This window comes from Sorghum bicolor, chromosome 2 (genome assembly GCF_000003195.3).
Source record: "Sorghum bicolor cultivar BTx623 chromosome 2, Sorghum_bicolor_NCBIv3, whole genome shotgun sequence".
In the NCBI taxonomy this organism is placed as follows: domain Eukaryota; kingdom Viridiplantae; phylum Streptophyta; class Magnoliopsida; order Poales; family Poaceae; genus Sorghum; species Sorghum bicolor.
Window position 1 is genome coordinate 11,794,773 of NC_012871.2, and position 23,563 is coordinate 11,818,335.

Here is a 23,563-nt window from a genome sequence, read left to right on the forward strand (position 1 = left end):
CTCGCTTTGTGATATGCATCTCAGCAAAGGTTGGACTACGCCTTTCTTGTACAGGATCCCGTCAATGGAGGTGTAATTCCTTGCTCTTGCCTCCATCCTCTTGGCTGTTGCTTCGTCATCTACAGCTGTCTCGCCTTTGAGGCAATCAGCTATTGCCTGCCTCCAATCTTCGCTTTCTGTCAGCAGGACTGAGCGAAAGGCTTTTGGCAACGATTCGGTTGCGGGTGTTGCAACAATCTGGTGGAAGGTTCCTTCTGGCAAGGGGGTGTTGTTGGCTGCTGCTTTCGCTAGCTCGTCTGCCTCGTAGTTTTCGGCTCTTGGAATGTACTGCAGGGTGAATCCCTTGAACCTTCTCTCCAGGCCTCTTACGACGGCCAGATACCTTGCCAGCTCCGGGTTGTGTGCTAGGTATTCCTTCTCCACTTGCCCTGCCACCACCTGGGAGTCTGTTTTGATGAGTAGGGTTTTTGCTCCCGAAGCCTTAGCTTTGTTCAGCCCGAGGATGAGACCTTCATACTCGGCTATGTTGTTTGTTGCTTTGAATTCGAGTCGTATAGCAAACTTTAGTTTGAGTCCAGATGGTGTGATTAGGACGGCTGCTGCTCCTGCTCCCGCTTGGCCCCAGGCGCCATCTGTATACAGCGTCCACGGCTGATCGATTACCTTCTCCTCGTTTTTGTTCGAAGGTGTCCAATCTGCCATGAAGTCAGCCAGGGCTTGAGATTTGATGGAGGTTCTGGGGACATAGGTGATATCAAACTGTGATAGTTCGGCCGCCCATTTTCCTATACGTCCGGAAGCCTCTTTGTTCCTAAGGATATCACCCAGTGGCTGTGAAGTGGGCACTTTAATCTCATGGCTTTGGAAGTAATGCTTGAGCTTCCTTGATGCACACAGGACCGCGTACGCGATTTTTTCTATCTCCGTGTAGTTCAGCTTTGCTCCTGACAGAGCTTCAGATACGTAGTAAACGGGTCTTTGCACGGTTCCCTTACTGTCGCTTGTCTCGTGCACCAGGACACCACTGACAGCGTGATCGGAGGCAGCCACATACAGTAGTAGTGGGGTGTCTGGCTCAGGCACTGTCACCACCAGGTTGGTTGCAATGTAATTTTTGAGATGCCTGAAGGCCTCTGATTGTTCCGGACCCCATTCTGTTTTACCTTCTCCTCTCAACACTTTGAAGAATGGGAGGCTCCGTTCTGCCGATCTTGAGATGAATCTGTTGAGGGCTGCTATTCGGCCAGTCAGCCTTTGCACTTCTTTCTTGTTTGAAGGTTCTGCCATTGACATGATTGCTTTTGTTTTGTCTGGGTTAGCTCTAATTCCTTCGGAGCTGATGATATATCCCAGCATTTTCCCCTTGCTGACCCCGAACACACACTTCTCCGGGTTAAGTTTCAGCCCGGCAGATCTAAGATTGACGAAGGTTTCCTGCAGGTCCTTGATATGATCTTCCTTGCGCTTGCTCATGACGACAACATCGTCGACGTAGGCTGTGATGTTTCTCTGTAGCTGACTTCCTAGAACCTTCCCCATCATTCTGAAGAAGGTTGCTCCAGCGTTTTTGAGACCTTCTGGCATTCTGGTGTAGCAATACGTGCCGAATGGGGTCGTGAAGCTTGCCTTTTCTTCGTCTTCTTTTTTGAGCCAAATTTGGTGGTAACCAGAGAAACAGTCCAACAGTGAGAATCTCTGACAACCAGCTGCTTTGTCCACAGAGGTATCTATCCTTGGCAAGCGGAAGGAGTCTTTGACACAAGCCTTGTTGAGATCCGTAAAATCTATGCACATTCTCATTTTGCCATTTTTCTTGGGGACCAAGACCACATTTGCCAACCATTCCGGGTATATGACTTCTCTGATGACCTTTGCGTCCAGGAGTCTTTGTACCTCTGCCTTCGCGGCTAAGGTTCTTTCTTCAGACATTTTTCTCTGTCTCTGCTTCTTCGGCCTCATCCTCGGATCAATGTCCAGTGAATGCTCTATTATGTCTTTGCTGACTCCTTGTAGGTCAGCGGCACTCCAAGCGAAGATATCTTGGTTCTTTTGCAACACGTCTAGCAATTCGAGTTCCTCCTCTCTACCGAGGGTGGCGGAGATGGTGACCTTCTTATCTGGAACAGCTTCCTGCAGAGGGACACATTTCGTTTCCTCCTGATCAGCCAGGTCTGTTTTCCCCCTTGGCATGTCTGGTGGCTGGGAAGCTTCATGCTGCGTAGAGTCTACGGAGTTTATGTTCCGGAAGGACTTGTAGATTGCTTTCTCTATGTTTCTTGCCTCCTTTTGACTTCCGTGAACCGTGATTACTCCGTGCAAAGCCGGGATTTTCATGCACAGGTATCCCATATGGGCGGCCGCATTGAACTTGTTCAAGAACCCTCGCCCGAATATGGCGTTGTATGGGTAGTGCAGGTCTACCACGTCGAAGGTGACGTACTCTGTTCTTCCGTTCTCGGATGTGCCGAAGGATACGGGTAGGGCAACCTTCCCCAGGGCATGTATTTGCTTTCCTCCGAACCCGATCAAAGGTGATTCCGAAGGTTGGAGCTGGCTTCTGCTGAGCTTCATTTGGTCGAAGGTCCCGGCAAATATTATGTCTGCGGAACTTCCTGAATCCACTAAGATCCTGCTTACTCCCCAACCCGCGACATTCGTTGTTATGACCAAGGCATCTGTGTGAGGGTAGCTTTCCAACCTTAGATCTTCCTCAGTGAAGGTTATTGGGGTTCTGGACCAATCAGTGCATCTCACTGGCCCTTGAACTGCAACGTTGTTGACGAGCCGGAGATGATCCTTCTTTTGCTTCTTTGTCTGGAACTCCATTGAGGACCCCCCAGCTATTGGTAAGATCATTCCAATCGTGGGCAGGGGTGTATGAGGGCCGATCTGATTGTCAGGGTGGGGTTCGGTTTTTGGTGGTGTGGGGCTTGGAGTAGCTGTAGCTGGTTTGGGGGAGGAGGCAGTGACTGCTGGTGGGGTTGCGGGGTTTCGATGTACGTGATATGTGGAGGTCATGGAGGGGCATAGTTTGGTGGGAGGTTGTGGTCCGCGGTTTGCTGGGCTGGGCGCCAAGCTGGTAGGAAGCTGGGATAGTAAGCGGAGGCTAGCGCGCTGGGCTGAAGTGGAGCTGGGTGCTGCTGGCTTGAACCTCCGACGTATGAATGGTAGAAGGTTTGAGGGAATGTGTGATTTACTTCCCGAGGTTGAGCAACTGGTATCGGAGGTTGCGGAGCTGACCTGCTCTTGATCCTCTCCTGAGTTTCTTTTGCATCTGGGCAATCTCTGGTGGAGTGACCCTTCTCCTCTCCATGGAAGAAACAATACTGTTTCCGTGGTCGCTGACTTTGATTTTTTCGCCATCCCGCATTTCGACCCCCTCTTCCAGCTTGATTGGGTATGCGTTCCGAGCTTCGCGCTTCCGCTGGTGGATGGTTATTTTCCGGCCTGTCATTTTTCGGTTGCTCGATATTCATCATCTGTCCACCAGCCTCTCGCTGTGGCCGGCGTTCATCCTGGCTGAGGTTCTTCTTCTGTGAGTTTCTATCATTGCTCTGCCTCTTCTGAGAGTTTTGGTCTTCCAACCTTTTGCGGTAGTCGTTGTCTGACCTGCAATACTTCTCAAACTCGTGGTACAACTCGTGCATGGATGCTGGCTTTTCTCTGGCCAAATGAGCCGCGAAGGGACCTATGCGAAGACCCTTGATGGCCGCTTCAATGGCAACCTCCTCCGGCACGCCGGGTGCTCTCGCCTTAGTCTGCACGAACCTTTGGAAGTACTCCCGCAGTGCCTCTCCCTGACTCTGGCGACACTGGAACAGGTCCGTGGAGGTTAGTGATTCAACTGCGAATCCCTGGAAATTCGCTAAAATCTTGTCTCGAAGGTTCTCCCATGAATAGATTGATCCGGGTCTCAGCATCGAGTACCATGCCAAGGCATCTCCCTCGGCTGCGATCACGAAGGATTTTGCCATCACGGTCTCGTTCCCTCCAGCTGAGGCCACGGCTGCCTCGAAACTCATCAGGAATTGGCGCGGATCGGCCTTTCCGCTGAATTTAGGGAGCGTGATAGGTTTGTAGGTCGTTGGCCAAGGCGAGGTCTGCAATCCTTCAGACAAAGGGGAACGAAGGTCCAACGTGCCCCGCAGCATGCCACCATAGTTCGCCGGTTGCACATCTGATGTTGGGCCGGCGCCGGTCAGAGCAGCGGGCTGGATTGTCGACTGAGGTGGAGGTTGCATGCTAAGGATTTCTGCCTGCAGGAGTGAAAGCTGCTGCCTGATCTCGGCCGCTTGCGTCGCGGCCACCGCTGCCTCTTGGCTGGCGGCGTAGGCGGCAGCGATCCGGTCTCGCTCTTGCTGAAGGTTCTGCAATTGCGTTTGCAGCTGCTGGAGCTCTTGCGTGGCGGTGGGTTGCGCCGGGCCTGCGGCGGGAGGAGGTTCCTGGCGTGTTTCCGGCTGCTCGTTCTCTGGCTGCTCGCCCTCAGAACCTTCTCCCTCCACGGTCGCGTACGTGCTCCGCACGGCCCTCCTCGGCCTTCCTCTCCTGGAGGGCTCTGCCCGAGGTCCTGTGGTGCTTGCTCTCTTTCCAGCCATCGCAGGTTATACTTCGGCCCCACGGTGGGCGCCAATGTTGGGAAAATGCTCTCCGCACTCCCCAGCAGTACGGTGGATAGTGAACCTTCTCACTCGGTGCCGTGAGAGGTCTGAGCTCCAACGGGCAGTAGGCTCAACAGTCGGTGAAAACAGTGAATGCTCTCTCTCTCTCTCTATTAATGGCGGTATCGCGCCCCTTATATAGGGCCTGGAAACCGACCTAATGACATTTACATAAATGCCCCGTGACGGTGGGGGAATATTCCAGTATATTCTTTCATCGCAGTCTACTGACCCTAATACACCTGCGTAATTTCACATTGCAAGCCCTTCGTTCATCCTCTGACTGGGCCTCAGCTGGTCGGAGGCTTGGATCCTCCGCCCAGTTGCGGATCCTCCGACGCTTTGGTGTCGGAGGTTCCTCAGCCCGGCTGGGCCGGAGGTTGCTCGACCCGGCCACCCCGGGAGCTCCTCCTTGGCCTGGTCCAGTCGGAGGTCCCTCGGTCTGGCTGCGTTCTCGCCATCCTCGGACCCGGGAAGGTTCCCCGGGGGTTCCTCCTTGGCCTGGTCCAGTCGGAGGTCCCTCGGCCTGGCTGCGTTCTCGCCATCCTCGGACCCGGGAAGGTCGGAGGTTCCCCCCTTTCCTTGTTCGTGGGCCTCCGCCGGTGTCTCAGTCCCTGCACACACTTAGCACGACCAGACGAGTCGTCAACATTAGTATTTTCCAGTGAAGGATATCCTTCGACGCTTCAGGTGTCGGAGGTTCCTTGGGTGAAGGATAACCTTCGACGCTACCAGGGGGAAGGATGTAGCTGTTCCCCAACACATATATGATTCTAGTGGATAAACAAATAAAGATAGTTGCACTAATATCTATCCTCACTAGACAATTGCATCTACTCCATCGCAGGAGGCGTCGAATCAAATGGCATTGGCCTCTGCATTTTAGTTCCTATATATACCTCATGACGCAGCATACCGCTCACAACAAACCTATGGATTGATGTATTGTGTGTAGCATGCGTAAGAGGAGGTCCGTCCATAATTAATTGTATTTGGCATACATATATGGGAGTTAGAGGCATTGGGATCATATGTAATCAACATAGGATAGTGTTCCAGCGAGACAATCTAACCAGACGGCATGATCCAGCACTTTCTATTCTGCACCACCCAATCATGCAAATAAAAGTGCCAGATGACTTGCGTGCCATGGCATAAAGAGCTGTTTGACAGCAGAAGGATTTGTCAGGGGACACAAACTGAAAGCTGCTACCAGCTTCAGATTTTGGATTGGTTGTTGCCCATCCATCTGTCTGGAAAACGAAACCCATTAGTTATCTAGAATGAGGCTCGCTTCGTACTGGTAGATTGATACTCTGTACAAGTTAGCCAGCGTCAAATTAAATGTTTTTTTTACTCGCATGCATGGGAGCATCTCACGCACTTCAGATTAGCTTGAGCAGAGACCAGGAAACAGAGGTCCTGTTTTTAGTACCTTGAAAACAATGGAGCCAGAAGCAGCTGGGACATGCATAAACTTTCTAATTTCATCCTGGTTTGAGGCCAATACAACCAGCACTGTATGTTTCAATTTCACATGACATCCTTTTGTTAGTGCTGGATATTTCTATGTAGTTATCAGGCGTTTTACTAGCTACAAGCTACTACCGACATTGATAGATCATTAAAGACGACAAATTCTGCAGTTGCAGCAAATATATTTGGTCCGAGATTATTAGGGACATTAACATCTGATTTTTAGGTTGGACTTCTGGACGTGGCGATTCTTCAGTAATGGAAACTTATTAGCTAAAACTTGTGCATATTAGTGTAGACAGTTGCATATTTATCCCTGTGTTGATTGCATGCGGCACGAGCTCTGGTTTTGTGGAATCTAATGCACCGTACGAGGCCAAAGCGGAAATTGCTCGCCATCGTCATGCCTGGGCTCAAAAGCATTTGGAGAGTGGCATTCATTCATGTATTTTGACACACTACAAGGTAAAATGAGTTTAAGTTATAAACAATAATAAAGGGTGCTTAATATAATGCATAAAGAGACTATGATAGCCTAATGGAACATGCATGACACAAAACCCATTGGGTTCTGCTGATCGAGCAGCAAGGCAAGTTGTGTGATTAATCCTGGTATATTTGATATATATGTGCATCTTGTTCTATATATGTAAATGTGAATCATTGTAAGCTATGAGTATTGTTGTCTAATGTGGGATTTGCGACCATATATTAATGATAGTGTACGTACCTGATGCAGCTTGGATGTAAAGTTTGATGGTCAGAGGCATCACTTGATGTTACTTTTCCAAATGTCAATGTTTGACGTTCTGTAGTTTTCATCGCACAGAATGGCGGGATACTATTGTCGTATATAATCATATATTTATTCAGATATGTGGGGCCGGGAACAATGCATTGTGTTCAAGAACATTGTCAGTATGTTAAAACTTTGCTTGAGCAAGCAGGATCTGTATATCATTGTGTTTTTGGTGCAACCATTAGAGTCATGATAGTCTTCCTGGTGTTTTTTCCTTAAGGTTTGGACATATCTGAATGCAAAGTGCTGCATTTATTTTTCCTTGACTTGTTGATTCATGTACTTGTCGCAAATTGTCTAACAATAATTTAACATGATTATATATATTGCAATTATGATGATCCGACACATATTTGTTGTGATGTGCCTGTCACGTTTGTAACTATATATATCTTGGAGACAGTTAAGTACTGGAAGCAACAATATATAAGACCCAATGCAATTAGTGCTCACACGAGTCGCTCGCAGGTGGAATTTATGACTTTTTTTTATTGCTCCACCATATATATATATATCCCCATGCAGAGCTCAAATTAGAAGATGGTCTCTATATGTATATGTAAGACAGGACGATATCACTATTCACTAGATAGAGGAGCTTCCAATTTAGCACGGACTAGGAGTTGGAGGCATTGGGAGAGTACTGGATGAACTTCTGGAGTGTGAACTATCAATAGCATCAATCTCAACATTGGGAGCGCAGTGGATTGTTTCACTCTCTCTCAGAACTCAAGCAATCAACACAGTAGCAAGCTGCAAATAGTATGCATGCTTGACTGAGGTTCATCGAAGCTTCTCAGGGAGAAGCCTGAGGAGTGGTCCCATATCTCAGTTTAGAGCTGGCTAGCAGGGTAGCACCACAGTGAGACACAGTAGCCGAGTAGGCGACAAAAAAGAGGAAGTAATTGCTAATGTAGTGCATCCTAGCACTACAGTCATGCATAGCCTCATCATTCAGTGAGGATCAAGCAGTTCTGAACTGGCATGCACTTCTCTAGTCTTTCCTAAGAAAAGTATAGGAATTCTGTTTTCAACTGCATGTATAGGAAGTGGATCACACAAAATCTTTTGATAAGATTCAACCAATAGAATCAAGGGTTTACCTCTATTTGCCATAATTTCAGAAGAAAATTAGAAAATCAAAAATCAAATGTTTGATCAGCAAGGCAATTGATGTCATCCATTTTGACACAACACAATCTTTCTATTGTATACCATGCTATTGGTTAGGGGGAGCGACCCTTATTCAAGGATGGCTGCAGAAGTCTGGAGACTTTGATTATGATTGTTTTTGTGAAGTTTGGCTGAAACTTCAGTAGTCGGGTTGAACCTTGTTTTGTTCTATCGTAGGTGTTTGAGCCTTTTAGCAGTAGTTTGTACCATGACTATCAGCTGGGTACCATCCCCGGATGGTAGAGGCTGAAACTTTGTTCCCTTATTAAGAAAATAAAAAATATCAGCTAACACTTGATCATTGGACACTGTTCCCCATGGATGTTTGTCTTTTTGGATCATTGTTTTCTTGAGTACGAGTGTTTAAAGAGGTAATATTTTTGTCCTGTATATACATGACACAAAAGGGAAACAAATCCCTTAAAGGCTTGTTTAGCGGCATACCAATCAACCGCAATCCACATGGGTTTGGACTTTGGAGGCATTGAGTTGGATAATTAACTATTTATCCACCAAAACAAGCCGTAACAGATAGCAACATGAAATATCAATTAATCAGAATTTGACAATGCTAATAGGAATGAGTTATATATTAATTAAACTTCTATGCAACTTGAAATCTTGATTAATCAACGACAGTCTTGTTTTTCTTTTTTTTTATTTTATGGTTTTAATTTTGACCAAACAGGGCATGGGGATTCACAGAGATGGTTGTTTCCCACCGCCTCAGGAAATGGTCTCAGTAGATGAGCCATTAACACATTGTTTTTTTATGTCCAGCAGTACTGTAAGCTGTGGGACTAATTGTAGTTCTCTCGGTAGATATGATGCATCATGTTACATAAAACTGCATATTTGTTTGTCTGCTTCATGTTCCATAAATTCCTTAAATGGTTAATATGGAATGCAATGAATTGAGCAATGTTAGTGACTTATTAAGAGAAAGAAATGGGATCAAAATGGATGGCCAAATCATTGTATGGAGAGGGAGCCTCTGTAGTCACACTACGGGAAGCAGTGGCTTCCCCGAGTGTCAAATGCTCTCGGGGAAGGCCCAGTTGCACTCGGGGAAGCCTTCCCCGAGTGCAACACTTGGGGAAGAGTGTCCGGGGTATCTCTTCACCGGAAAGACGTCTTCCCCGAGAGCCAAATACCGTGCACTCGGGGAAGGCTTTCCCGAGAGCCGTCCTAGCACTAGGGGAAGAGTTGACGCCGTTGGTGGTAGCCGGCGCCGTTTACTTGTTTAAAAAAAAAGAAAAATCTTCCCCGAGCGCAACACTCGGGGAAGAGACCCTCTTCCTCGAGAGCTGCAGCCGAAACACTAGGGGAAGATAGCCTCTTCCCCGAGAGCCACTTCCCAGGCACTCGGGGAAGACACCTTCTTCCCCGAGAGCTGCAGCCCAAACACTAGGGGAAGACAGCCTCTTCCCGAGAGCTGCAGCCCAAACAATAGGGGAAGACAGCCTCTTCCCCGAGAGCCACTTCCCAAGCACTCGGGGAAGGCACCTTCTTCCTCGAGAGCTGCAGCCCAAACACTAGGGGAAGACAGCCTCTTCCCGAGAGCTGCAGCCCAAACACTAGGGGAAGACAGCCTCTTCCCGGAGAGCCACTTCCGAGGCACTCGGGGAAGGCACCTTCTTCCCCGAGAGCCAGGACTTGTGCACTCGGGGAAGCCACTTTGAAAATTCTTTTTTTTGCTTTTTTATTTAATCAACAAAGCATATATATATATGTCATAAACCACAAATCAATAGTAATATATCACAAACCACATTTATATATCACAAACGACCAAATTTGTACAAAATCCAGAATATATTACAAACCACACGTTCAAAAGTACACATGATTCTAAGTTCACAAGCTCAATACATAAAAACGACTCCGAAGGCGGCTCACGACGACGGTCTAGTGTGCGATGCCGGCGAGGGTTGGGACGCCCCAGCTTGCGATCCCAGCGACAGTCCAGGTGTGGATAGCACGCCGTGCGATGCCGGCGACCCTCCGACATGGTTGGACGCGGCCCCCAATTATATGCTACAAAAAAGAGAGGACATTGCATGTGAGTGACAAGATAAAAATGTAAGAAGTGTAAAAAAATATAGGTTTGACGCTAAGCATGAGCAAAGAAAGTAAAACATTCGTACTGAAATTTAAAACAAGCTTTGTGTTGAACTGAAAATAACATGCTACACCTGAACCATTTAACTACTAGAAATACTATCAACAAATGCAACAAAAGGCCTAGCTACCAGCCAAAAAGAAAACATGAAAGGAAACATTAATGATCAGCTAGCTGCTGAAACAAAGTTTTAGAAACATGTATGTACTATGCTACCCGCACTGTTTTAGTCTTTCAATGGATAAAGCATGTTAATGTTTTCAGGAACTAATAAAAGGTCAAATTTTGGCTCCAGGTACAATTTGCAACCTTTGTGGAACTCAAACCGGATCCTATGGGCCTGTGAAACAGGATGGCGAAATCAGATTGATTTTGATGGGGAGACTGGCCCGTTTCAGTGTGCCATGAAATCAGAATGGCATCTCAACTCTGAGTTCACGTTTCTCAGATGTAGGGTTTCCATTTTTTCTATCGAAGACAATGTAGGATTTCCATCAGAACATTCAGGAGGAATACGTAGCAGAAGCAATTCATACCTGTGCAATGCGAGTGCCGTGTCCATTTGGGGCCAGCAGGACCAGCCCGTGCCAGGCGTCACGGAAGCCAACAACCTCAATAAGTCCATCATCGACAAAAGGTAGGCAGGTTCAGACAGACGATGGACCGAATGCTGCAAGAGGCGTAAATGCAGAGATTACAAACCCATCTGCTACCCAAAAGAAATACGGATACCCAGGCAGTATGATGAAATAATGAACAAATGGAACAGAACAAGGATTTCCCAAGTCAAAACAAGAAGCTTTGGTCTGTCGTACCATATTGTAGGATTACATAATGCATAGGAGAAAAACAAAACTCCTAAGTTTACCTATGATGAACATGAAGTTCCTCCCAGAAGCCACAACCTTAACTTTTGCAAGTTGAGCAAGGTTCCTGGAAACAGAGCAATCTAGCTTATCATTTATCCAAAAAAGAAGAGGGGAAACCTGGAAGATATACGAGTGACAAAAATTGTATATCTAGTATTGCTAAAAATACACCTAGATTGTAAAAGCTATAGGCTTATAGCCTCCCACATTGTAAATTCAGAATGCAAAGATGCTGTTGATTTTTTTGATGAAATTTTTTTTTGATGAAAGGATGCGGGTGATTTGGACCAATGAAAAACACAAAATGAATTAGTCACTACAGTTACAGAACAATAAAATGACAATCGACAAATACCCCTTCCCACACTCCTGCAGCCTGATTTCAAATGTAACACTAAACATGAAAAAAATATTTATTGTTCTGTAAAGATCAATAAAAAAAATCACAATACTAGATAATATAACCTCACTACATGAATTGCTAAAAATATATATGCAATTAATAAAAACTGAAGTAAATGATATGAACTAATCTTTTACAAACCATGCTTAATAAACATGCCATTCATAATGAAGCTTCAAAGATTTTGGTGCTCAAAACTACTGCTGCATCAAATTCATAAGAAACTGTAATTGAAGAAATAGCTGGTACAATTCACAAGGAATTGAATTACAGTCCCCATGTTTCAGTCTAATCTTCTTGATTTCTTCAAGTGAATCTGTTCCATGGTGTTACTGACGGATTGTTCCTTTTGAAAGGAAGTTTTGTTTCCTTGTAACCATTGTTGCATGGTTCAGATTTTCAATGATATACAGCAGTAGGTTCCCTTGTTGCATCAGTTTTCACAGTGATAAACAGCAGTATATTCCAGTGCAAGCAATGCCCCCAATGATTTGTTATTGGAAAATTAATACTTGCTTAAACCACCGGAAGCACTAAAAGTGGCAATTCTAGGTAGTCCAACGAAGAAGCACTAAAAGTTCAACAAAGTAAAGCTGAAGGGTCCATGTGCACATAACAGCAGCAATCTCAATCTAGCACGTCCACTACGTCTCGATTCATACCTCAAAAATTTGGTCCAAGAGCGAAATCCCGTGCGTAAACCTAAACCAGACCGAGCCTTCAGCTACCACGTAAACCAATCAAAAAAAAACACGAAAAACACATCTAGTCCATTCCAAGCTCCAAATACCCTAGATCTCCCCTGCAGCCACAGCAGCACAAGCCATGGATCCCCGCAAGTTCCCAGCCAAACCGCGAACAATGGAGCGCAGATCCGACCAACGAAGAGCACCTAGAACCCCCCCACTACGGAGCCGCCGAACCTTCCGTGCTGCAACAGCCAATCCAGATTCCAGAGAGCTAGAGAAGCTGTTCACCTCTCGCGCGCTTGGGGTTAGGGTTGGGGGTGAGGCAGGATGGGCCGGTTCGGCCTGGCCGGCTCTCGGGGAAGAAATAGGGCAAAAAAAAACAAAAAAAACCTTCCCCGAGAGCTTTGTCCTCGCACTCGGAAAAGAATTTTTATTTTTTTAGTTTTTGTACCCCATTTTTTTTGAGGTCTTCCCACATTATTTAAAACTTTTTGTTCTAATTTGGAGAAATTTTAAATTTTTTAGTATATTTCATTAGTTTTTTTCGTTTTATTGTTTTTTTCAAACTTCAAATTTGAACTGTAGATGCATTAAATAATGGAATTTCTTTATTCAAAAAATTGTATTCACGATATTTGGTGTATGTTAAGACCGTATCCAGAAGCTCAAATGAAATGTGAAACATCTTGTTATCGTAACATGAGATACAACTTGCGGAAAAAGTGTTTAAAATTATATAAAATCTGTAAAAAGTCCGAAAATAAAGAAACTTGTTTGGACGTCATGTTATCGCATGTAGAGGCTATGATAAAAAATTGAGAAGGTTTCGAACAAGTTGTAACATCGGATGCTTAAAACCTAGACATCTCCCTATGTGATCATAAGTGATCACATGTAAAGATGTCTAGGTTTTAGACATCCAACATCGCAACTTGTTCCAAACCTTCTCAATTTTTTATCATAGCCTCTACACGTGATAAAATGACGCCCAGACAAGTTTCTTGATTTTTGGATTTTTTACGGATTTTATATAATTTAAAAACACTTTTTCCGCAAGTTGTATCTTATGTTACGACAACAAGATGTTTCACATTTCATTTGAGATTTTGGATACGGTCTTAGCATAAACCAAATATCGAGAATATCATTTTTTGAATAAAGAAATTCCAATATTCAATGCACCTGCAGTTCAAATTTGAAGTTTGCAAAAAAAAAATCAATGAAACGTAAAAAACAAATAAAATATACTTAAAGAAGTTTAAATATCCCCAAATTTGAAAAAGAAGTTTGAAATAATGTGGGAAGGCATTAGAAAAAAACTGGGACAAGAAAACAAAAAAAAACAAAAAAACTTCCCCGAGTGCCTTTCTTGGGGAAGCCAGGACCACAGCACTCGGGAAGCCAGTATTTTCCCCGAGTGTCAGGATTCAGCACCCGGGAAAGAGCGCCTTCTCCGAGTGTTTTTTTGGCTCTCGGGGAACAATTTTTTTAATTTTAAGCCCCAACGGCGCCGTTTGTTTGGGACGTCACGTAACACTTTTCTTCCCCGAGAGCGGCTCTTCCCCGAGTGTTGCGCTCGGGGAAGGTGAATTTTTCCGAGTGTTATTCTTCTCCGAGTGTCAGGTTGGTTACGGCTCTCGGGGTAGTCTCTCTTCCCCGAGTGCAATTCTTCCCCGAGACCAACACTCGGGAAAGACTGGCTTCCCTGAGTGCTCGATTTTTGGCTCTCGGGGAAGCCTTTGACACTCGGAAAATTTCGATTCTCCCGTAGTGTCAGCTCTCTCTCTATATATACTTATAAGGCCATCACTTAGATAGGATATGTTAAAATTCAAGCGTCAAGCTTGTATGCTTCCTCGTATTATCAGCAAAGAAACAAGTAGAATAGATTAGAAACTAGAAAAGAGGGAACAAATAAATGTCACTGCTGTAGAAATGATCCTTAGATATATTACTCTTTTCTTTCAGAAATTGTTGGTCAAAATTGTCTCAAAATACTTCTAACTCTATAAATGTTCTTTCGAACCACTCCTTGAAATGACCTACATTAAATCACAAAAAATGCCCTCCATTTTCAGCGGCAGTCAGTTAGTCGAACCGTCATTACAGAAGGTACTCCATAGACGACTGGCGCTTTTGACAACAGTGAAAGTAGAGTCATTTTTTTAGGTTTAAATCCATTTTTAGAGAGGATTCATAATGTGAACAATTTCTAAAATAGACACAAAAAATCATAATAGTTTCAAACAAATCAGTTAAAGGTAAATGCTATATCGAGATGCTGTAGAGCTCAGTAAGATCTAAGCTTGCATATGACATTTTTATATATATAATTGTTTAGTTGCTCAAATATTCAATGCATCATTCGTATATGTTAATACAAAAGGATATCATCCTTCAAGTGGTTGAAATCTTAGGAACCGCATATGTGCATCTTACAGGCATGCAATAGTGGTGCACCACATTTTTTTCAGAAAACGCAAGAAATCTGCGCATTATTATATTAAGAAGAAAATGGGTGTAAGAACCCAACACACTTACAACACTTATAGCGCAACTCAGCGCACCCACACAAACAGCACATCACAACAGACATTTTGCTCTCCAAAGCCGGTTGACAAAGAAACCCAATCTGACCTAAGCAACTAATCTCCTCGGAGGCGAACAGACAACCAACCACCTCTAGAAATCGATTTCTTCTAGGGGCGAATGAAAACGCGGTCTGCCTCTAGAAAGTTTTTTGTAGGGGGCAGTTGTATATATACCCACCCCTAGAAATGATGCCCTTAAAACAATTTTTGACCAGTGCCTGCTTTAATATTATGTGTAGTAGTGTCTGTTATGTCCTTCGCTGATTCTCTTCTTATGGTTGTATACATTATGGTGAGGGTAGGGTATTTCGTAGAAATTACAAGTGATGGAGGCTGTAGGTGGAATAGGCTTGGTGGAATTGCTGATTGTATTGCTGAGCTTCATGGGCAGATTGTGTAGGTGTATATTGCCAATGGGGCAAGAAGCCTCCCTTACAGATAAGGCAAGCTGGGATTATGTAATAACCGTCTTTTTAACAAATAAATAACAACAATTAAATGAACAATAAGTTCATCTTCATTTCATCAAGCTGGTAATTTGGTACACCTTGACATGAAAATACATAAATCATATGTTAATTCTTGCAACTAATTATATGTACATATACACAGATCAATATAGGTTCCCACATCTAGTTACTTTGTAGTAGTACTTTTCACTGCAGTACTGTTCCACAAGTTAAGAATTGCCATAACCTTCTGGAAGCGTTCCAGCCAATCCAGTAGCAGCAGCTGGACGACACAGTGAAGTGCCTTGTTGACCAGGCTTGGACTTGGAGAAAAATTTCTTCTATAGGAGACATGGGGAGTAGTAGTACAGTAGGCAGGGAACAAAAAGGAGACGAGCCCTGAGGAAGGCAGGAACCAGCCCGTAGTTATAGAGCACCGGCCTGGAGGTTAGAACGAAAGCAAGAAAGCTGAGTAAACATGGTTCGATACAGAAGTCCAAATACATCAAATCATCCACTATTTTCTTCTCCAGCTAGTCATCCCTATCAAGTTTATTTGCAACCACAAAATCATATACTAGTAGCCAAGACCCAAGAAGTGGAAGAGCTGCAGGGGAGGATAGACCAGTAAAGGAGGAGCCGATGAGCTAGTTAAGAGCAACACACGGCGTTGCATGAGGATGCCGCAACTATTTTCGTGTGCTCGTGACCTCGATCGAACTCGTCCCCAAAATAAAGGTGAATCCCCGCACACTAGTTGATTTCATCTAAAAGCACATTAGCAAAGAATAGCTCCTGTACACCTTGCAAACACATGTGACAAATCCCTAGCACCCTTTCTCAGCTCACCATTTTAGCTAGGGAAGGGTCACAACAGCACAACAAATAGAGAAGTAGAGTATGAGATCAATTTTAGTAGTCATACACTTAAAGGAGGCAGGAGATATAGGAAGGTCAGGACCTCACTTTCACCACTTGAATGGAGTGTCAGCACTGTCGTCCGGAGCGGGGAAGGCACCACACGGCCAAGCCACAGACCTGGGCGCTGCACACGCCCGGCGGCACACATCCCTGTGTGCCACAGCTACTAGCGCATGGACAACCCTGAGCCATGGGTCACCACCAAGCATCGCCTGCTCCCCTGACGTGTAGAGCTAGGATCCCAAAACAGAGGGCACGAAGTGGCCGGAATAGAGGGGGAATTGAGTGGGATATATATATATATATAGCACCATGGTAGTAGAGAGGGGGTGATTAGAGGTGAGATTCTCAATCCATACTTCCATACTAGTGGATTTGGGCTGCGGGAGTAGCTGTAGCATGAAGAACACAGGGAGTGAGGCCGTGAGGGAGGAAGCAGAGGGGATAGAGGATGGAGAAAGGTGAGTGCGTGTGCTGCTGCTGTTCTAGTGGTCTTTCACCGTTCAGGCAATCAGGCATTAGTACTAGTACAGAGAGCATGCCTCTTCTTAGTTTATTACTAGGTGCTGGAGCTCGTATGAAGTATATATGAACATGGATGTATTAGGAATATTAGTTAGCTAATTATTTACTAATTGCACACCAGATCAATACATACCCTATAAATCACACCATAATAATTAAGATTAAGAGGTAATGAAGTATTGACTGTTGGATGAGACATATGGCTACGTAGACTCCATCTATACACCTATATATGTTTTTTATTATTTTTGCTAAATACCAATATATATATATATATATATATATATAAATAGATATTATAATTATAGGAAGCAAGCTAAAAGATTGAGGGACATCCGGAGTATACAGATGGATATGAGGTGACATTTTAAGGGCGAGGCAAGTCATGTAGATCATACAATAAATTTTTTATAAAAACAAACTTATTTTCAAAATTCTTGCATAAAAATATATTTTCTAAATTAAGCTGAACATGATGATTATGATGGTAATGACTACTGGATGATAAATGGGTATTCGATATAGAGGGAGCTCATAGAATGTGATGATGGATTAGGGTCGGTCAAGCTCTCTCTGTATCAATTATGAATATATAAGGACTCACCCTTCTCACTCATTATGTGGGCTGTATGAGAACATGTCGGCAAGTGAACTCGTTTGGGACAGGTCGAGTCCGGTACCCATGAATGTTATTGTAAACTCCCTATGGTAAGTGAGGAGAGGGTTGGGTGATGAAATCCCCAATAAGGTGTCGATGAAGTATATCCAAGCGCATATATTAGCGCACGTGGAAAATTTAAATATGCAAGTATATAATATAAGTGGAAAAATTCACGGTATCTTGACCATGAGTCATACCTAAGGAAGTGTGATGGAAAGTTGATCAAGATAATCATAGGTAAAGCGATACAAAGATGAGTAGGGTTAAACCGTGAATTCATGTCATGTATTTTGGTATGGAGGCTACGAGAGCCTATAAGAGGCTTTTTCTCACTTATGGGTGATAATAGATTTCTTAACTTATTTTTTCTAAAATATGCAATTTTTTGATAAATGATCCTATGACTGAGAATGGACATGACAGTGGATACGAATGCATTTTATTTGATTTATTATATGCTTGCTGAGTACTTTGTACTCACTCTTGCTATTAGCCCTCCCCCTTCAGATGAGAAGAGATAATCTATGATGATGGGATTGGCCAAGAATTTGATCTAAAGTGAGCCACACGAGAAATACATGATACAAATAATTTTCAAGTATAATGTGAAGGTTTTGCTATTATTTTGTTTTAGGTAATGTTTATTAGTTGTTTTTAATTAAATGTGACAAATTATTGTAAGGTCCTAGCTATCATTCTGTTGCATCACTTTGATTAGGGTCTTTATTCGAGAAGACATCACTTTGTCGGGTAATAATCCTTAAGCCAATATTTTTATCTTGGTAGTGAAAATGTGGGGCGTTACAGATTATATGATCTTAATTTACCATATCTAGAGATATCCCAATATAGTCAAACAAATGGTTTATTGGCCAGTGTGTAGATTTAATGGACTCTTGGACAGGGAGCCAGTATTTTGTAGTCATTGTTCGTAGGCAAATTTCATGGATATTTTTATCTCAGTTTTATTTGAAGGAAACTAGTAGCGTGCCCGTGCTAACGCTACGGTTTTATCTGGGAGATGTATATAAAAACATTCAATGATTTTGTTTCACAGTTTAACTTTTACACAATTATATTTGAGCATATATACCGTCTGGAAACATTTTTGCATAAAGAATACAAAGTAAGCTAAGTCCTCAACTATATAAGTTATATTCTATCTAAGTCCTTAATCATGACTTGGAGATCTTTAGGGAAGCTGTCAAAATATTCATTTAAACGACTCTTCAAAATGTCTGCCAAGTATACATGAATCTGTGGTCGTATTGCCAATGGCAATATGGCTATGATCTCCGAGCGTATCGGGTGGGATATTTTCCTTGCCTAATATAATTGGCGTGATTTGGTCCATCTCAGAGTAATTAATACATGCATAATTTTTTGTGAGTTGTACAATAGTTTGTTTCACTTTAGTAGAGAGAGAAATAAAAATAAAAACTATGGAAGAGATTAATTACCCATGGCTGATGTTGCAGGTAATGTTTCAGTCGAAGTACATGAATTGCTACTATTTTTGGATGTAGCCTTCTTCCGTTGTCAGTAGTTACATATGTATTCACGCTTTTTCCTATTGATCTCTTCTCTTTGTTCGCTGGACCTCTCAGCTCGATGAATTCGCAACCGCTCTCTTCTTTCTTCCCTCCTCCGCGAAGCGTCATCTAAAGTGGCATTTGAGTAGTATAACAGAATATTAGAAAGACACCCAAAGGTGTTGTACACATACATATTGAAAGTATATCTAACACATCGCGTGTATCTTCGAGCATAGACATTGCGAAATATCAGCGAGGATTTCTATCTGGCAGTAGCGGTGGACAGCCAGAAGAGCCGAAGATTTAACATGCACATCAATTAAAGATATTAGGACTAATAGCTAAAGATCTCTTGTACAATATAAATAGCATGCTGGAATATAGCTGAACATAAATTTTATAGAATCAGATATCATTCGTAATAAACCCTGAGAAAAAGGGTAAAAATTAACTTGAGTAGACATTGGCGTGTAGGAACCCAACATCTCCTTTTTACAATTACTAATCGTTTTTCTTCTTTTGGTTAAGAATTACTGAAACCCAACCAAGCAATTTATTAAGGAAAAAACATGTAATCCACAGAGAGGGTGAGGAATTTCGCATTCTGCTATACTGGCATAATAAACTGAAAACAAAACTTACTGACATAATGAAGTGAAAATAAAACTTCGATCAGGTTGCAAGCTAGCAATGGTGCGATCGTCGTGTCTATGCCAACGCGATCGTCATGACAGCGGCAAGCCAGGGGGGCGATCGTCGGGGATAGGCACCGCGCGGCTTTGTCGTCCACTCGTCAAAGTGCGTGGGCGCGGGCGTGGACACGCGCCTGTTCGGCCTGTACAAGTTAGAAAAATATTTATAAGTAACAATCATGTATAATCGTTTTTCTTCTTTTGGTTAAGAATAAATGAAACCCAACCAAGCAATTTATTAAGGAAAAAACATGTAATCCACGGAGAGGGAGGGAGGATTCACATTTTGCTATACTGACCTAATAAACTAAAAAACAATTACTAACATAATGAAGTAAAAACAAAACTTCGATCAGGTTGTTGCAAGCGCGATTGGCGTGTCTACGTTGGCGCAATCGTCATGACGGCGGCAGGCCAGGCGGGCGATCGTCGGGGCCATACACCGCGCGGCTTTGTCATCCCCTCGTCAAAGTGCGTGAGCGCGGGAGTGGACACGATACTAATCGTCGTGGCGGCTGCTCAGCCTGTACAAGTTAAAAAAATATTTATAAGTAAGAATCATGTATAATCAGAAGCAGAAGAACTCTTGATAATGCCTAATGCAAACAATTCATACCGTCTAATGCAAACAAGTTTAAATTTAAATTACTTCAGATTTCAAATTTATTTTCTTCCTTGTCATCCGAATAAGTTTTGTCGCATATCCTCACTGACCTGCAACTACGTGCACCGAGGCCAGAAGAATTAACAGCCGCATCGTCAGGAAGTGCAGCGAGGCCAGAAGAATCAATTGACACACGCCTATCAGCGAGGGCGCCGGCGATTGGCCACGCTTGGGTGAGCTTCAGGTATGAATTGTTTGCGTGGCTTCCTCCGTTGGCACGCCGTGGGTAAGGAAAACCTCCGTGCAGCTTCCCCCTCCACTCCTTCGCGCGTGGGTGATCGGAAGTTCGCCGATCAGTGCAGCGGCGACACAGAAAGGTTTTGAAAGTTTTTTTTATCGGTGGTGGCTTGAGTCGAAGTTTGCGGTGCGGTTGCGGCGTGCGGCGTGAGGTAACGGGGGTGCAGCGTGAGGTAGCAGGGTGAGAAGCCTAGCTTCCCACATGGAATCGTGACCATCAGATTTGGTGGATGTGCTTTTTTAGCCATTGATTTTAATGGTGTAAGATTCTTGTGTGCAATTTTCTGGGTACACAGTGGTTGAAGACTCTCAGTGGGGGTCGATTTAGTGGGTGGACCAAGTATAATTAAAGAATTCCATTATAGTAGAGATACTGAGATAACTCACTTGCCATCATACAAGAGTACATCGTGGCATGGAGGTAAACGATTAATTAGGATGTAACATATTGTTCTTTTTCTGTCGCATCCCTTATACGATACAATGGACAAGAAAGTAACATTTTTTTTGAGAAAGGAAAGAAAGTGACATATTGCTGAGCAATCTCCACCGAGGTCTTTATAGTGTACACAGCAGTATCATTTTGGGTTATTTGCTCCATGTTTGCTTTGTGCTAAAACTGTGTCTACATGTTGTTTACACTGTTCTCTGTTTACATCATTGCTACGTGGGTCCTGACTGATACACTCTGCTAGAAGCTATGACAATCAATTTATGTTGCAGTTCCCTGGAAGGTGGCAGCATTTCCCTTTTTACCTAACCGAAGTACTGTTTATTGTCCATTTCATAATTTGTTTTCTTCTTCACTTGTAGAGTTAAAATTCATCCATACAAAGGATAACTTGGGTGGAGCTAGAATGCCCACAACATGAACATTTCGTAAGCTTTTACAGTGTTGTATTATTGGAAAAAAATCATATATATGTATTTAATAATGAGATTCCAAGGTTTGAACCCCGTCGGAGGCGAGCATGATTTGAACCGCCTTGGTTAATACCTCAGATTAACCGAGGTGATCATTTTTTATTAATTGAGGCCCCCACGTCATTCCCATGGGCGGCTCGAGCAGCCACCCTCAGCTCTCCCCTTCGCCTTGCCACCACCAAAGCATGCCGCATGCACCACCCCGTGCGGGTGCTATCTCACTTAGATCTTGGTGTTGGGCTTGTGGAGACCTGAGTCCTGAAGTACCTCATCGACGGTGACAATGCAACACGTCTGGCAGTCGTGTCCAGTTCGGAGGCGCACTGGTAGAAGTCCATGCCATGATGACAGTGCCAAGTGGCTCAGATGGAGAGACCTTCAACACGTTGGCCATCAGAGTCTGCAGCACCCATGGTGGCAACTGCACGACGTCGGTGACATTTTCTTGTATTTGGTTGAAGCCTGTAGGTGGGCTTGTTGAAGGACGGATCGTCATCCACGTGTGCAGCGGCACGGATGGTCTGATTGGGGGTCATTGGCGTCGATAGAGGTGGGTCCATCAGCTTCTGAGTGCAGATTGGGCACACCAGATGTGGAAGCCTAACGATCAATTCCGATTGCTCTGGCTCGAGCAGAGGTTGTGGCGACCAAGCTTCATATATAGGGTGGCGGCCGCGGCTTAGTCGTGACATGGCAAGCACGTGGAGGGCAGCAAGTAAACAACAGTGGCAATGGTGGTCGAGCGTGGCTGTGTCTAGGGCGTGCAGGCAGAGCATGGACAGCTTGGGCTACACAATGTTGTCGGCAAGTTTAGTCCATGCAGGCTGCTTGTGGATGGCTTGGTCATGGAGAGGCGGCTGTGGCATACGGACATGCTGATTGTTTGCTCTCAGTGATTGATCTATTGGTACCATAGGCCGGCAGTGACCTGAGAGCCACTGCAAGGATCTCAACGACGAGGAGGTGGATTGGGTGGAGGTGGATCCCATCAGCAGCAGCGGCCGTTGGGGTGCCATTAGTAACAATGGACTCTAGAAGTGGTGATTACGACTACACACATGGATTTTAGTCCTGGTTGGAAACAGACTTTAGTCCTGATTTCCCAACTCTTGGACTATAAATCCGAGATTAAAGGGTATGACTTTTAGTCCCGATTGTCTTGAACTTGGACTAAAGATCCTCCGAGGATTAAAAAGATAATGCCTCCCACCCCTGTGCCTTGCATGGGACTAGAACACAAGACCTCATGCATTGCCACGTGTACCTTTCTGCCCCACTTACACAACACATGTGACTATGGATGAGATGTTTTCCTTTTGAACTAACTCATCAGTGGACTTTTGGTCGGCATCACTAACTGGGACTAAAAGAACCTTAAGACCGGGATAGTGTTATCAACCGGGACTTAAGGGTCAACGCTCTTTAGTCCGGGTTAGTAACCCTAATTGGGACTAATGTAGACCCTTCAGTCTAGGTTGGTGTTACCAAATTGGACTAAAGGTGTTCTAACACCCAAGAAACTTGGACCCTGGACTAATGCTCACATTAGTCCCGGGCCCAATTCTAACTGAGCCTAATGCGTTGAACTGAAAGTCCCTTCTTTACCAGTGGACAGCCATCCCAATGACGGTGGCTGTCCTATGAGCGGCAGGGGCCTAGGAATCCAGCAAAGTGGAAGCGGATCATGTTGGCATATGTCAGATCGACTAGTTCTGACTGGACGACAACGGAAGAAGGTGGCCTAGCCGGCGACACATGGTGTCAGCTCACGTGAAGTGGACAAAGATGGCAGCAGCAGAGATTTGCAGCGATGGCACACTAGGGACAGCGGTGGCTTGATGACTTCCACTCACTGAATTTGGCTGTTTCAGAAAAGGATGTCGGCAAGCAGGGATGTGCCGAGATCGTTGTTTTTTCTTTTTTTGGTTCTGTGTTCTCTTTATTGAACTGCTTTTGTATCACAGCTAAAATGAAAAGCCATTAATCCACTAGTATTGTACATGATAATAACATTCTCACACTACTGATGTGCGTGGCAAACTGGAACCATAATTTATTATGAAAGCTGTAGTGTCAGCATATGATTCTTTTGGCTGGACTTGTGGACTATGGTGATTCTTCAGTAATGATAACTAACCGTTTGGTTCAGGTAACCATGGGGAAGGGCTGCTGGGT